A 15,632-nucleotide genomic window follows, 5' to 3' on the forward strand; every position below is an offset into this window, starting at 1 on the left:
TATGGCAAACCATTGGTAAATCCAGCAAAGGAGGGGAGCTGCTTTTATAGAGAAAAGGGGGCAGTAGGGAGGGGCTGTTCTAAAGCAAAGTCCATTGGGGGGAAGTAGCAGTTGAGGGCGGCAGCGGCTTCTCGTTGGCTGGGCTGTTGCTGGTGGGAGAGAAATCTTCCTTCAGTTGTAAAGTAGTTTTTATTCCTGTCCAAGATGCAAGTGTCCCTCTCTTCCTGCTTGGTGTAATTGACGATGTGTGATAGGGTATGAGAGCTTCACCTACAGACCCTCCCAACTCCAATTTAGTTAAGGTTTCTTTCATTAATTTCCACAAATCCTTGGCGTTCCTTGCCTTGCACCTTGCAATACTCCAGTCTCTGCCTGTGTCATCACATGGCATTCTTCCTGTGAGTCTCTGTCTTCACGTGGTGTTTTCCTCTTCTCATAAGTCATATTGAATTAGGGCCCTCTCTAATGACCTCATCTTAACTTGTTCATCTGCCGGCCCTGCTGCCAAATAAAGTTACATTGACAGATACTGAGGGTTAGGACTTCAACATATTTTGGGGGGATGCAATTCATCCCACACCACCTTCTAAATTCACCTCCCTGCTTTCCTACAGCAGCAGAATGATCTTTCTTGCAGGAAAGACCATTTCACTCCCCTGCACAGAACCCTCCAGTGATTTCCCGCGTCACTCAGAATAAAATCCCAAGTCCCTTTCTTCCATGGCCTTTCAGCCCCGATGTGATCGTGCTCCTCAGTCTCCTGCCACTGTCCTCCTTGCTCCTTCTCTCTCAGCTATGTCAACTTCTTTGCCCTTAGGCTAACCTGCCAAGCATGTTCCTGCTCTCCCTTCTGTTGGAATGCTCTTCCTCCTGGGGTCTACGGGGCTCAGGCATTCATTTCATTTAGGTCTCTGCTCAATTGTCTTGTCAGTGCAAAGCCATTCCTGACTATTCTATATAAAATAGTTCATACCCCTTCTCTCTCACTGCCCCATCCCCTTACCATGTTTTATTTTTCTTCCTAGCACTTTTCACTGCTTGATGTATTCATTCCTTCATTCGTTCATTCATTATCATCTGTCTCACCATGACTAGAAAGTTAGCTTCAATGGAAAAGCTTTATTATCTTCTATACTGTATGCTCAGCACCTAGAACATGGCATGTAAGAAGAGCTCTCTCCCTTTCTCTCTCTTTACTGAGGTATGACTTACATAACAATAAAATTCACTAACTTTAAGTGTACAATTCTATGAGTTTTAACAAATGTATATAATCATGTAATCATCATCACATTCATGATTTAGAATACTTCTATCAACACACCTAAATCATGCTTTTGATGCTATTGTAAATGTTATTTTTTAGATTTTAATTTTTAATTACTCACTGCTCATATATGGGAATACAACTGGGGCCGGCCCGTGGCTTGGTGGTTAAGTGCGCGCGCTCCGCTGCTGGCGGCCCAGGTTCGGATCCTGGGCGTGCACTGAGGCACTGCTTCTCCCGCCATGCTGAGGCCGAGTCCCACATACAGCAACTAGAAGGATGTGCAGCTATGACCTACAACTATCTACTGGGGCTTTGGGGGGAAAAAAATAAATAAAATAAAAAATCTAAAAAAAAAAGGAATACAACTGATTTTTATATGTTGACATCGTATCCTTTGACCATACTAAATTAACTGATTAATTCTAGCAGATATTTTTGAGATTACTTGGGATCCTCTATATAAGTAATGCCAGTTGGCCCATTTTTTGGTGACATTAACTTCGTTAACTTTGATCACTTGGTTAAGGTGGCGTCCACCAGGTTATTTATTTATTACCAGCATGAACTCCTGAATTTTTATTTTATTCAGTAAAAATTCGTGAATTTTTATTTTATTTTATTCAGAATTTTTGTTTTATTTATTTATTAACTAGGTTATTTATTTATTACCAGTATGAATTCATAAGTTTTTATTCTATTTTATTTCATTACATTACCCTTTTTTATATTTTAGATGCAAACATATTTAAATGTTTACATTTCAATGAGTCACTAGCCTTCCCCACCCCCCAACACCTGTAATCCTTGTGATCCAGTGAGTCTGCCTTCCCACAGAATGCAGAATAGGAGTTCCTTCTCCTGTGCCCCCCGCCTTGAATTTGGGGGGGAAAGATCTGTGTACACTTAGAAAAGTTGGGCAAATCCATTCAACTCTGACTTTCCCTTACTCGGCTGTGAGGTTGTGAAGCGTGAGAGGCAGTCTGCCCGCCTGGTGGAGCTGTGGTGGAGAGAAGTGAGAGGGCATGTGGAGCTCATTGGACACTGACCTGCCACACTGTGTCGTTGTGATTTGTCCTCCAAAGCCAGACGACAGGGAGGGAAAGGGGACAAGGCTGAAGTGTGGGCACCCACTTCATTTCCTTTACATCACCTTGGACATGAAGCACGTTTTGGCCGATCTCTCTGGCCATGTTGAGAGGTGACCTCCGCTGCCTTTCCACACTGTCCTCCCCATTGTCCTGCGTGGGGTTCTCGGCCTGCAGGCTGCTGTCCTCATCAAGCCAGGCTAAGAAACAGATCCGAGAAACATCAGTTGGAACCCAGACCTCTTACCGTTCCGAAGGTGAAATAGCACATCGGGTAACATTACAGAAGACCTGCGTTTTTTAGTATTCACCCACAAAATCTGGAAAAGAGTTCAAGCTGGAATAATCTGTAATTCTCAAGTAAGCCTGAAGAGACGAGAAGTAATGTAACACAGACAACTGATTTGTACTTCTGTTAATTTAATTACCATCGTGGGAGCAGCTGCTTATCATGCCCATTGGTAACTGGGTCCTTCATTTTGGGAACTGTCCCTTGTGACATCTTAACTATTATCTTTAGCTTTGCAATGAAGAGGAATATGATTAAGGGATATAGCCAGAAGGAAAAATAAAATTTATTTCCGGGATCAGCAAATCTTTACTTTCAGACTTGAGGAAAAACCGGTTGGTTCAGGTAGATATAGTTTCTCTGGGGGCTTATTTGAAATGCAGAAACACAAAGGTACCTATTGTTATACACAAAAATCGGGTCATCTATTTTGTAAGTGATTGCTATGATTCAGCATCTTTCTTGAAAACACAAATAAAATAATCAATCAAAATGCTGATGCTGTTATTGACCCGCTTGGCTGTGGCGTAGAACACTTGTCTTCTCAGTCAGCTGTGGCAGCAGCAGCAGGAGGATTGCGGTGGTGACTCCGGGAAAGGCCGTCGACGAATGTTGAACTTCACCCTGTAATTTCACCACAGCCTCTTCTCATATGTCAGTTTGACGGGGCCAGGGAACAGTCTTCATCAAGACGTCAAATGATTAAAGCACTTCTCATATTTGTCACATTTGTAGATGGCGCTCTGTTGAGTATTCTTTTTCACTTTCTCCTGTATAAAACTCAAGACGATATTTCTCCATCCTTTCTCCCTGCATTTGCCAAAAGAAGCCACGCTGAACTGAATCTAAGATCATGGAATTCACCTTACTGATCTCTATTCAGGAAGGTAGGCTGAGAGCAAGTGAAATATCTAGCTGTGTATGCGTGTATTATGTATCAACCACCAACAAATGATGTGATACGCTCTTCTTGATAGCTCTAATCTCAGTTAAAGACTTCAGAAGGCCCACATTTTCAATAAAAGCCTCTTGATTAATCATAACAGAAAGGAAAAAACAGTCTATCCAGTTGAATCTGGATAGGAAAGTTCTGATTCCCTAGCAATAGCTCTGAGAATTTGGAAGAGGCACCTAAACTTTTTGGGTTATAGAGTTTTCATCACCAAAAAATGAAATATTTGGATTAGATAACCTTTAATGTTTCTGTAAGCTCTAATAATGTGTATTTGATCTGGTAATACATTTGCTTATATTTTTCCTTTTAGTTTGTGACTTTTAAATACTGTTTTAAAGTCCTCTAAGAGGAGCAGTAATGTGCTTGGGGGCTGTCAATAATCTGGGATTTATATAGAGCAAGTCCTAAACGATATTCGGACAAACACCACCCCTTGTATCTTTTTTTAATGGAAGTTTTTCTCCAAAATAAAATTAGAGACACTCACTGGAAGCGTGGCCGGGTGGTGTCACCTGATTGGAAGCCCAGTGACCTAAGGCACTCGGGCTCCATCACCTCAGGAGTTCAGCCTCTCGGCTAGATTAGTCCCTAGTTCTCACTTATTCTTGGTGGATTGTGTAGGGAGGAAAAAACCTTTTCCTCTGCACTTTTAGGGTAGGGGCCTGCGAATTAGACTGACAAAAGACAGATTAACAGGAGAAAAGTCATACAAATTATATTGTTAATATTTTAATTGTTTTCTGTAAATGGAGGCCTTACTTCATGGAAAGTAAATGAAGACCCAAAGAAGCAGTCCAATTTGGGGAGGGGAAGGCGACTCATATACCATTTCAACAAAAGGCACTAAATTGTGGAGAAGTGACAAGACAAAAGAAACAGGGTTTGGGATTAGGGGCGGTAAATTGTGGGAAGGTAAATATGGGGGGAAACTAGAGGAAGCTAAGTGTTGTTTAGTAAGGTTTAGTTTATGCAGATGTATCTCAGTACTGTCTCCATCTCTGCTGATAAAGATCGTCCTTCTCTTTCTGGTACAAGAGAGGGAGACACCTTCACAAGGGAAATTCATTCCCTACTTTTAGGCAGATGGCAAGGGCAGAGAGCTATTCCTGTGTCTGCTGTTTCATAATTGCCTTCAACTCAAAATAATCTTTATGCCAAAGTGACATATTTTGGGATGACATATTCTGATTTCCTTCAATTGTAATATATATGGAAACTGAGACTTCAACAGTGCTGTCTACTAGAACTTTCTGTGATGATGGGAATATTCTCTATCTGTGCTGTCTAATATGGTAGCCACTAGCCACATGTGTCTATTGAGTACATGATATGTGGCTAGTGCAACTGAGCGGCTGAATTTTAAATTTTAATTAAGTAGGCACATGTGGCTAGTGTGGACCATACTAGGCAGTAGAGCTCTAGAATACTGGGAAACTAAACAATGGAAAATATTGGGTTAGCTCTGAACAAGAGCAGTCTCACAGTGTGCTGTATCAGGCACTGCCCCAGTGCTCCAGACTAGGTTTCATTCTGGGATGTTTGCTTTCTAATTTACTTTCATATTTGCCTGGGTACCCTCTACTGTCTCTAGAAGAACTGTGTTTTGAAATGTCCTTGGCGTGAGCAACTTTGGATGACAATCAGTTCAATAAACTCTGATTAGCCCAGAACTAACCATTGTTATCACAAGTTTCTGTATCTGGGTCTAATCCTTCAAGTTTTATTCAAGCAGAACTTCTGCTGAAGGTAAGTTAGAAATTAACCCAGGAGACAATTATGGAACTGCATCCAGGTAGTGAGGGGACCATAAACCTTTCTGGATTCTTGATTCACCATTGTTTCTGCTAAATCTTTTCTTCTTGGCAGAGATAATATCTTTAGGCATTGCTAAGAGCTGATGTCGAACATTCACGTTTATATTCTGTGTTACAGTAAAAATAGGCAGGAAAACCAGGACTAGATTTGCAGGGGTCTGAGGCAGATGTAGGCAAAATGGCAGGTGGCTTTGGAACTGAGAGCAATGAATTTAAGTCCAACCCAGGAAGCCTGGAAACCTAACAAAGAATCTTAAGGAGAGGATTAGAACCTCTGTTTGGTTTGTGAGCTTAACAATTTTATGGGTCAGAATCATTTCCTTTATTTTGGTGAGGAAGACTGGCCCTGGGCTAACATCTGTTGCCAATCTTCCTCTTTTTGTTGAGGAAGATTGGCCCTGAACTAACAGCTGTTCCCATCTTCCTCTATTTTGTATGTGGGATGCCACTACAGCATGGCTTGATGTGCAGTGCATTGGTCAGTGCCTGGGATTCGAACCTTCGAACCCCAGCTGCCAAAGCAGAGCATGTGAACTTAACCACTATGTCACTGGGCCGGCCCCTGAATCATTTCTCATAGTTGACTCAGGGGCAAGTAAAAAAGAGGAGAGAGAGAAGTCAGGCTGGATTCTGCTTAGAGGATATGGTGCTATTAAATTGCAAACAATATTTGGCATAGTTAACAAACTTACTTTGGGAGAAAAAAAAGATGAAATCAAATTTTATGGAGGAAAATCATTTGCTTACTTGGTAGGCACATGAATCACTAAGTAAAAATTCGAGCATCAAGGTTTTATTACCCTCCCTCTAGGAAACGTGGAGTACACTTGGAAGACACGAGTAATAAGGATGCAGCGTGTGGGCTTAGAGCACAAACAAATACTTCAGAAAAAAGCAGAGAGTAACAACAACACGGTGTGCCTTCAACTCAACAGACCAAAGGAGTGAATCCAAGGCAGGAGGCCTCAGGGAGCAGGAAGGATTCACAGCTTTGCTTTGGCAGAAATTAAGAGACATTCCAGGTCGCAGGCTTGGTGCCTGATTAAGTTTCTAACCTGGGCCATCGTGATATGGCTATGGGTGGAGATTTAATTAGAAGTTTGGGAGACAGAATAAATATGTCAAAAGCTACTTAGTTCACTTCAATAAATATATATTAATTCTTCCTGTGCATGGGGCACCTGCAAGGTGCTGAGGATAAGAGCAGGAGCAAAGCAGCGTTCCTGGCGTTGACTAGCAGAGATCTAGTGGACCCATGAATCAAGCAGGGTGCCCACTGCCCAGGCGGTAGGCAGTGGGGGTGCTGGGAAAGGAGGGAGAAGAGGCAGTGTTGGCAAATTGCCCAAGAGCCGTCTCCTCCTCCTTCTGGTTGGCATAGATATGATGCTGCCTTTGACTCGGGAAGGTTGGTTCTCTCTCAGTCTGGAGGTTAATCCAGACTGATCTAACCCAAGCACTATGGTCCCATTTCCCCTGATGATTTTTTTTTTTTCTGGTGAGGAAGATTAGCCCTGGGCTAACCTCTGCTGCCAATCCTCCTCTTTTTTGCTGAGGAAGACTGGCCCTGGGCTAACATCCGTGCCCATCTTCCTCTACTTTATATAGGACGCCGCCACAGCACGGCTGGACAAGTGGTGTGTCGGTCCACAACCTGGATCCTAACACGCGAACCCCAGGCCGCCAAAGCAGAGCACAAGAACTTAACCTGATGATTTTTATGCACATGTGATGCGATCCCGGCCACTAAGCTGTGAGGGAGTCTTCCTAGAATGGGATCTTTCCTCTTAGAGAGACATGCCTGTTATAATCCAGCCTATACATGACACCTGGACCTGGGGAAGCCATCTTGGGACCCTGAGGGCATCTGGCCTGAACATGAGCCAACACGCTGAGGAGGGCAGATAGAGAGATGGAGAGAACCAGGGTCTTCAATGATGCCCAGTTAGCCAACACTGGACTTGTGGGGTGACCAACTGTCCAGTCTGCCCAGGACTTTTCCAGCTATAGCACTAAAATTCCCTCCTACACACCAGGCATTGTGCTGAGGGTTTTACGTATATTTATTCTTTCCTCCTCAACAATGACTTTTTTTCTTTTCTGTTTTTTTTTTTTTTTTTGGTGAGGAAGATCGGCCCTGTGCTAACATCTGCCAATCCTCCTCTGTTTGCTGAGGAAGACTGGCCCTGGGCTAACATCCGTGCCCATCTTCCTCCACTTTATATGGGACCCCGCCACGGCATGGCTTGCCAGTCGGTGCGCACCCGGGATCCGAACCGGCGAACCCCGGGCTGCCGCGGAGCTCACATACTTAACCGCTTGCGCCACCGCCACCAGGGGGCCCCCGCATGCTGCCTTTTTATAGACACACCCACCTCCCTCTCACCACACTCCCCCTTACCCCTGGCAACCACTGATCTGCTCTCCTTTGCTATCATTTTGTCATTTCAAGAATGTTACATAAATGGAATCTATAGCAGGTAACATTTTGGGATTGGCTTTTTTCACTCAGTATAATTCTCTGGAGGTTCATCCAGGTTGTTGCACATATCAGTAGTTTTTTCTTTTTATTACTGAGTAGCATTCCATGGTATGGATGTACGAGAAGGTGTTTAACCATTCACTCACTGAGGAACATCTGGGTCGTTTCTAATTTTGGGCTGTTAGGACTAAAGCTGCCGTGAACATTCATGTGCAGGTAGTCATGTGAACATAAATTTTCATTTCTCTGGGATAAATGACCAGGAGTGCAGTTGCTGGGTCATACGGTGGTTGCATATTTAGGTGGTTTTTTGTTTGTTTCTTTTAACGAAACTGCCAAACTGTTTTTCCAAAGTGGTGGTACTGACTGGTCTGCCTTTTTCTCTCTACCTCTCAGAGTCTTATGCTGTTTTACGTACAATACCCAGGGGTTTTAGTTGTACTTAGTGGGACCCCTCCATCTTCTGCCGCAGTGATTTTCCAAGATAAACATTATTATCCCATGCTTATTAGTTTCCCGGGGCTGCCGTAACAAAGTGCCACAAACTGGGTGGTTTAAAACAAGAGGGCTCTATTGTCTGGCAGTTCCTGCACCTGGAAGCCAGAAGTCAGCAATCAAGGTGTTGGCAGGGTCATGCCCCCTCTGAGACCTGGGGGGAAATCCTTCCTTGCTTCTCCCTAGCCTCTGCTGTGCCTCAGCTTGCAGCGGCATCACTCCAGTCCCTGCCTCATTGTCACATGGCGTTCTCCTTCTGTGTCTGTGTCTTCACATGGCCCTGTTCTTGTAAGCACACCAGTCATATTGGGTTAGGGGCCCACCCTACTCCAGGATGACCTCATCTTAGCCTCGCTAGTTACAATGCAGTGACTCTGTTTCCAAATAAGGTCACATCTGAGGTACTAGAGGTTAGGCCTTTAACATATGTTTTTTTGGGGGGGGGTACATAACACCAAGATGAGACGCTGACACTAAAGAGTGGCGGCTGGCATCTGAGTGCAGATCTGCCCTCTTCCCACTCTGGTTGATTCGTACCCCTTAACCTCTCTGGGGTTACCTTTCTCAGCCAGATAATAAAAAATACATTAATCCACAAGAAAAAGGAGTTCTCAGAAGCTGCGCCAACGGAGCTGTATTACAGGTTGGTTTTCTTTCTTTCGGTTGACCTCATTTTTCTACAGTGTCGGAACCTGCTCTGTGTCTCCCTTCAACAAGTCCATAGACGGATCCACTGGGGAAAGTATCTGTTTGCAGCCGTTTTCCACAGTGTCCTAGGGATTCAGGGAGTGGGCGTGGAAATCAGTTTGTCAGGCAGAGATTTGAGGCAGAGCACTACTTTCAACCCCAAGGCTGGCTAATCTTAAGGGAGTGTAACAGTCATGTAAGCAAAAAAATACACCCGGAACTTACATATTTGCAAACATGGCTTCTACTCCTATGTAATAGAGGGAGAGGCGGACCCGATGCATCCACACAGACAACTTTGATCTAGGACTTTCCTCCTGGACATCAGGCTCCTGGGTCAGGCACAGGCTCCTCTAATTTTAGCTCAGTGTCCATCTTTAGGCTTCTAGAATGCAATTGAATACATATTGAAGTTTCCCTTTGCTGGTCTTTCCCTTATTGCCTGGATGTCTGAGAAGAGCTCTGTCCAGGCCCAGAAACGTGTTCTTGGCTTCTTGTCCGATTGTTGCAGTCCCATCTGTCTTTCCTGTCCCAGCCTACCTCTCTCTGGATTGTCTACGAAATACGGCTTTCTGCAGTCTGTGAAGCATCTCCCTGCAGTTAAAAAGCTCTGTAAACCACAGGCTCAATTGCCACTCTTTTGAAAAAACTTTCTCTTTTTCCTATATTGAGCTTTTCTCTCTATAAATCTTTAGTAATATTTAGAAGCAACAATCTGTTTATGTCTGAGTAAGAAGGCTGCACTTGCCATTTAACCAAATGCAGAACCACACCTATCAGGTATTTATAACTTAGTACAAGGGTAAGGATGAGTCCAGATTCTGTGTCAAGTGCTCGAGACCAAAGAGTAATGTTTCCGGAGATGAATGGCTCTCCTCTGAGAGCTCGGGGGACTGATGCAAGAACCAATAGACTGTGCTGTAAAAGGCCCTTGTAGAGTCTAGTGTAGGGCTTAAAATAGTGTGTTTGTCCTTGGAATAGTTCTATCAACAGTCCAGGTGTGGCGTGCAGGCTTCGATGGCCCACAGAACCCCAGCCCCTGTGTGTTCGCCCCCTGCGTGACCCCTTCCCTTGCCTCTAACCAATAGCCTGTGGCTGAGGGGATGGGAAGTCCTGCCATGATGATGCTACGTAAGACTGTATCTTCCTCTTGCTAGTAGACTCCACCGTCCCTCTCTCTTACTTTTGGTTTACCAATGCTGGCATCTTTTTTCTATTTCATTTTATAATTATTTACTGTTGATGACAGTGTGCTATTGATTTTTTTGCGTTGTTGATATTATTCCCAACAAAACTATTATTTTCCTATAAATTGTCTCAGATTTTCTACATGTGACATTGTATCATCTGCAGGTAACAACAGTTTTGTGTCTTCCTTTCCAGCTTTTGTAACTCTTAGTTCTCTTTCTTTCTTGCTGTACCAGTCAGGACGCCCTGTTTGGTGATAAATCATAGGGCTTATAGGTGACTTTGTCTTGTCTTTGACTTTAATAGACATGCTTTTAGTTAAAACAGGAAGTATGATGTTTGCTTCTGATAAATACCTTTTTATCAGGATAAGGAAAATCCCTTTTATTCCAAGTTTGTTAAGACATTCTTTTTAATCACAAATAATTGTTGACTTTTATCAGACAATTTTCCTGTATCTGTTAAAGTGAGCGTGCTTTTTTCCTTTTATCTATTAAAGCAGTGGATTACAATAATACATCCTCTGACTTAGCACCTTGTTGTCACCCTGAGCTAAACTGCCTTGTCCTGGTGCATTAGTGTTTTATACACTACCGCAGTTCCTCTGCTGACATTTTATTTGTGAGTTCTACATCCGTATTCACAGGTGAGATTAGTCGGTAGCTCACACTTCTTGCAGTCTGTAGTCTGGGCTTTCTTCAAGGTCACACCAGCCTCACAAACTGATTTCAGTAACTTTCCCCCTTTTTCTACTTTTGATATAGTCTGTGTGAAATAGGGGTGATCTGTCTTTGAAAGGCTGAGCCTCGTATATTTTGATGGCTGGAGACTTTTGACTGCAGATTCAATTCTTTCATTATTATTTGCTTGTAGTTACTATTTTTCTTCAATTTTTGTAGTTTTTATAGAAAATCATATATTCATCCAAGTTTTCAAAATATTAGCATAAAACATTTATAGTGTTCTTATTATTTTAGTTTTGTTTGTAGCTATACTATACTTTCTTCCTAAATCTATTTTATGATTCCTTCTTGTTCAGTCTTGTTAGAGTTTCATTTATTAATAAACTCTTTTTAAAAACTAGGTTTTGATTTTGTTCATCCTTTCTATTGTTGATGGAAAATAACCAATAACCAGGTAAGAGAGATAAGGTGAGTCTTACTTGAGCCAGAGTGAGGATTATAATCAAGGAAGGCAGTTTCCACAAAGGAAGGAAGTGTTCCGGAGAAGCGTGGTTTTCAGTACAATCTTATATCTTTTTATTTTATTTTAATTTTTTTGGTGAGGAAGATTGGCCCTGAGCTAACATCTGCTGCCAATCCTCCTCTTTTTGCTTGAAGAAGATTGGCCCTGAGCTAACATCTGTGCTAGTCTTCCTCTATTTTGTAGGTGGGTCGCCACCACAGCATGGCTTGATGAGTGGTATAGGTCCGAGCCTGGGAGCCGAACCCGTGAACCTGGGCTGCCAAAGTGAAGTGTGCCGGACTTAACCACTATGCCACGAGGCCAGCCCCCTTACACCTTTTTAGAACAAAGAGCATACATTAAACAGGCCCAGGATACATATTCATCAAAGTTTTTTGTTTTGTGTGTGTGTGTGTAAGGAAGGTTGGCTCTGAGCTAACATCTGTGTCCATCTTCCTCTATTTTGTATCTGGGTTTCTGCCACACATGGCTTGATGAGCGGTGCATAGGTCTGAGTGCTGGATTTGAACCTGTGAACCCCAGGCCTCGGAAGTTGAACCGCAAACTTAATCACTAAGCCACCTAGTGGGCCCCTCATCAAAGTTTTAAAGAGGTATTCAGTTGCAAATTAGCAGGTCAACATGACCCTGATGTCTGGAAAGGGACTAATGAGGTTATACTCATAGGGCCTAGGAGGGGAAGTATGCAGTCTTATCTTAAGAGAGTGCCTTCTCTCCTTTAATAGTTAAAGCAGAAGTCTGATGTGTATTTGGTCAGCCATAAGTGAGGCTTCTTTAGTTCAAGCCCAATCAGTATTGAACACAAATATTCACCCCATATACCCCAATATGTGAAAATCTCTTGTCACTATTGTTTCTGTGATTGTATTTTTATCAATTTTTGTTCTTTATTTACTTTGTTCCCTTTTCAACTTTTAAAAATAAACTCTTAAGTTAGTTCTTTTTTTTAGTGTTTCTTCTTTTCTAATCACTGCACTGCAGGACATGAATTTTCCTTTAAGGGTCACTTTGCTGTGTCACACAAGCTTTAATATGCTGACCTGCTCATTGACATTCAGTTCTATTTTGTGATCACTATTCTTTCTTCCTTAATCCATGAGTAATTTATTCCAAGCTTACAAACATTTAGGTTTTCTAACTCTCCTTTTATTGCTTATTTTCAACTTAATTAGCTTTTATTTGGAGGATGCGGTATGAATGATTTCCATTTGATACTGAACCTTTTAATCTCAAGTTCATGTGCCCAATGCACAGCAAGCCAAACGCTGAGCCATCAGCGCTTGGAGAGGGAGAAAGGCCCCATTCGAGTTGGCCAAGAAGAGAAGGCGGGAGCCTGGGTTCGCTCAAATCCTCCTCAACCAGAGCAAAAGGCAGGGGGTTTATAGAGCTAAGGGGCTTGGCAGGAGGAGCTTTGGAGAAACAAGGGGTCACTCCTGACAAGCCCCCGGGCAATCTGACTTCTGGGCCTCAACAGCTGCTGAGGGGCCTGCCATCTAGTGATCGAAACCTCCCCGAAGGCATTCTCTTTCTTCTGCGAAGGAAACTCACAAATCCTCCCAAGTTAAACAAGAAAACAGCAGATTGACAAGATTCATAACAAGGTCAAAAGGCAATCATGTTCTTACTGAATATCTACTGTAACCCTCAAGTATCTGGCTTCAATCCCCACTGTCTTTTTTTCCCTTCCTCATTCTCATGGGAAGCTGGGTGTCGATTGTTCTGGCTGCTTCCCACTGAAAAGAGGGCTAAGATGGGGAAACTGGGGAAGGAAATTTTTAAAATACTCTCGGGTACCAGGTTATCTTTTGCATTATCATTACTTGACTGCCTTTATCTACAGTCTTAGAACAGCACTTATTCCATATTTGATTAACCCAAATTTCCAGACCTCAAAATACAAGAAGCCAATTCAATTTACTTATGTGACTGTTTGCTGTCAGCTGTCTTAACCCAGAACAGCAGCTTAAGGTCTTTCAGCTGCTTACGGAACCAGTTTTTTCTCTTTTCCTCTTCTGAGTGCTCTGGTTGTGGGGGCGGGCCTCACTGGGGTGTAACTCTGACCAATGTGACTGATGAATGGGTGGTCAGGAGGACTTCATAAGGCCTGGTCCACACGGGGGTTAGTTGATCCTCTGGTCCATGCTCCTGCCCAGACTTAAGGAGAACCTGTGTTACCGCCCAAGGGGGGGTCGTCTGCCCACCACAGGACATGCCAATAGTCAAGAGGCAAGGAGGGAGGAGAGAAAGGACTTTATTACAGCTTGCTAGCAAGGGGGAAGATGGCCCACTAATGTTGGAAAGAACCATCTTACAGAACAAAGACTACACGCCAGTTACATACCGGGCTGGTCTCCAGGTGGGGGAGGCATTTGGTCTTTGGGTGGGGGCAGACATCTGGTCTTAGTTCCTGATAGTCTTTTGTTTTACTAGATATGCATCAGAGACCAGAGCAATGCCCTATACCCAGATCTGCCTAGGCGGGTCATCAAATTCCTAAGGAACTCAAAAGAACAAAGTTATCAACTTATAGCAGCTGGGAGAGGCCATAAAATCTATTGAGCATGACTGGGTTAGTTAATCAGAGGTCATCCAAAGTTACAATATGGTTTCTTTTCTACAATATGGCTTCCCTTATGTCAGCCTTGTGTTGAGCGGTATCACCTGGTCACCTGCTTTGATGTGGTGGAGTGGAACATCTGACGGAACAAAGACCTGTGAGACACAAACTCATGAACAGAAGTTGGAATTTCATTTAAAACTTTTTTTTTTTTTTGGTGAGGAAGATTGGCCCTGAGATAACATCCGTGCCAATCTTCTTCTATTTTTGTATATGGGATGCTGCCAGAGCATGGCTTGATGAGCAGTGTGTAGGTCCACACCCGGGATCTGAACCTGTGAACCCAAGGCTGCCAAAGTGAAGTGTGTGAACTTAACCACTATGCTACTGGGCTGGCTCCTCATTTACGACTTTTAAGTGCTGCCTGATCATTCTTTCCTTCTGCAATATATAGTATCCCCACATTGGTGAAGCCCAGATTGGCCTCCCATACATCATTTCAAAGGGGCTCAAGTGAGGCCTAGTTCGAGGGGTCTCCAAAGATCCTCAACAGGGCAGAGGACAACATCTTGTCCCAGCTTAAATTAGTTTCCTGACAGATTTTAGTAATCGTCTTCTTTAATGTATGGGTTCATCTTTTTAGTCTTTCCCGTTGACAGGGGCCACCATGAGGTGTGGAGTTTCCAAGTGATCCCCAAGGCTCCTGATACTTCCTGGGTTATTTGGGGGATAAATGCGGCTCCATTGTCACTCTGGATCGACAGTGGGAGTCCGTACCTGGAAATGATCTCCTGTAGCAAAGGTTCGGTCACTTCGGTGGCCTTCTTAGTTCTGGAAAGGAAAGCTTCAACCCGCCCTGTGAAGGTAGCTACGAATACTAGGAGGTACTTGACACTCCCAGAGGCTTGAGGCATTGTGCTTCCGGGTTACATCCAAATGCTTTGCTCAGGTCTGTTAAGGCCGGAGGTTTTTAAGCTTATGGGGGCTTAGAGCTCCAGCCCTCTAATCTCACTGCTGGTTCCCCGGGCAGCAAGCCCCCACCCTTAGGGGCTTTTCAAAACACTGCCCTGGGCCGCAGGGCTTCAAATCCTTTGACAATTGATGATATTTCCATTGTGACTTAGTACAGATACATTTTTGTAAATATTCCATTTCACATACATTTCATTTAATTGTCATAAAACCTTGTGAGAAAAGGAGAGCAGGCAATAACTTCATTTTCAGATGAGGAAATTAAGCATTAAACATACTAAGAGCCTTCTCATGGTTGCATATTTATTGAGAGAGAACAAAGATTTAAACCCAAAGTTTCTTCATTAAAATTCCTCTCAACAGTTTACAGCAGTGACCCTTAGGGATGAGCACGGAATGGGTGAATATCAAGGGGGTGTTTCATTTTTACTTTGCATTCTTATGTAATATTTGACTTTAAAAAAAAAAACTAGCAGGGCCGGCGCCATGGCGTAGCGGTTAAGTGGGCACACTCTGCTGCTGGCGGCCCAGGGTTCGGATCCCGGGCGCGCACTGACACACCGCTTGTCAAGCCATGCTGTGGCAGCGTCCCATAAAAAGTGGAGGAAGATGGGCACGGATGTTAGCCCAGGGCCA

The sequence above is a fragment of the Ceratotherium simum genome, chromosome 10 (genome assembly GCF_057802395.1).
Source record: "Ceratotherium simum simum isolate JZ-2026a chromosome 10, ASM5780239v1, whole genome shotgun sequence".
Lineage (NCBI taxonomy): Eukaryota > Metazoa > Chordata > Mammalia > Perissodactyla > Rhinocerotidae > Ceratotherium > Ceratotherium simum.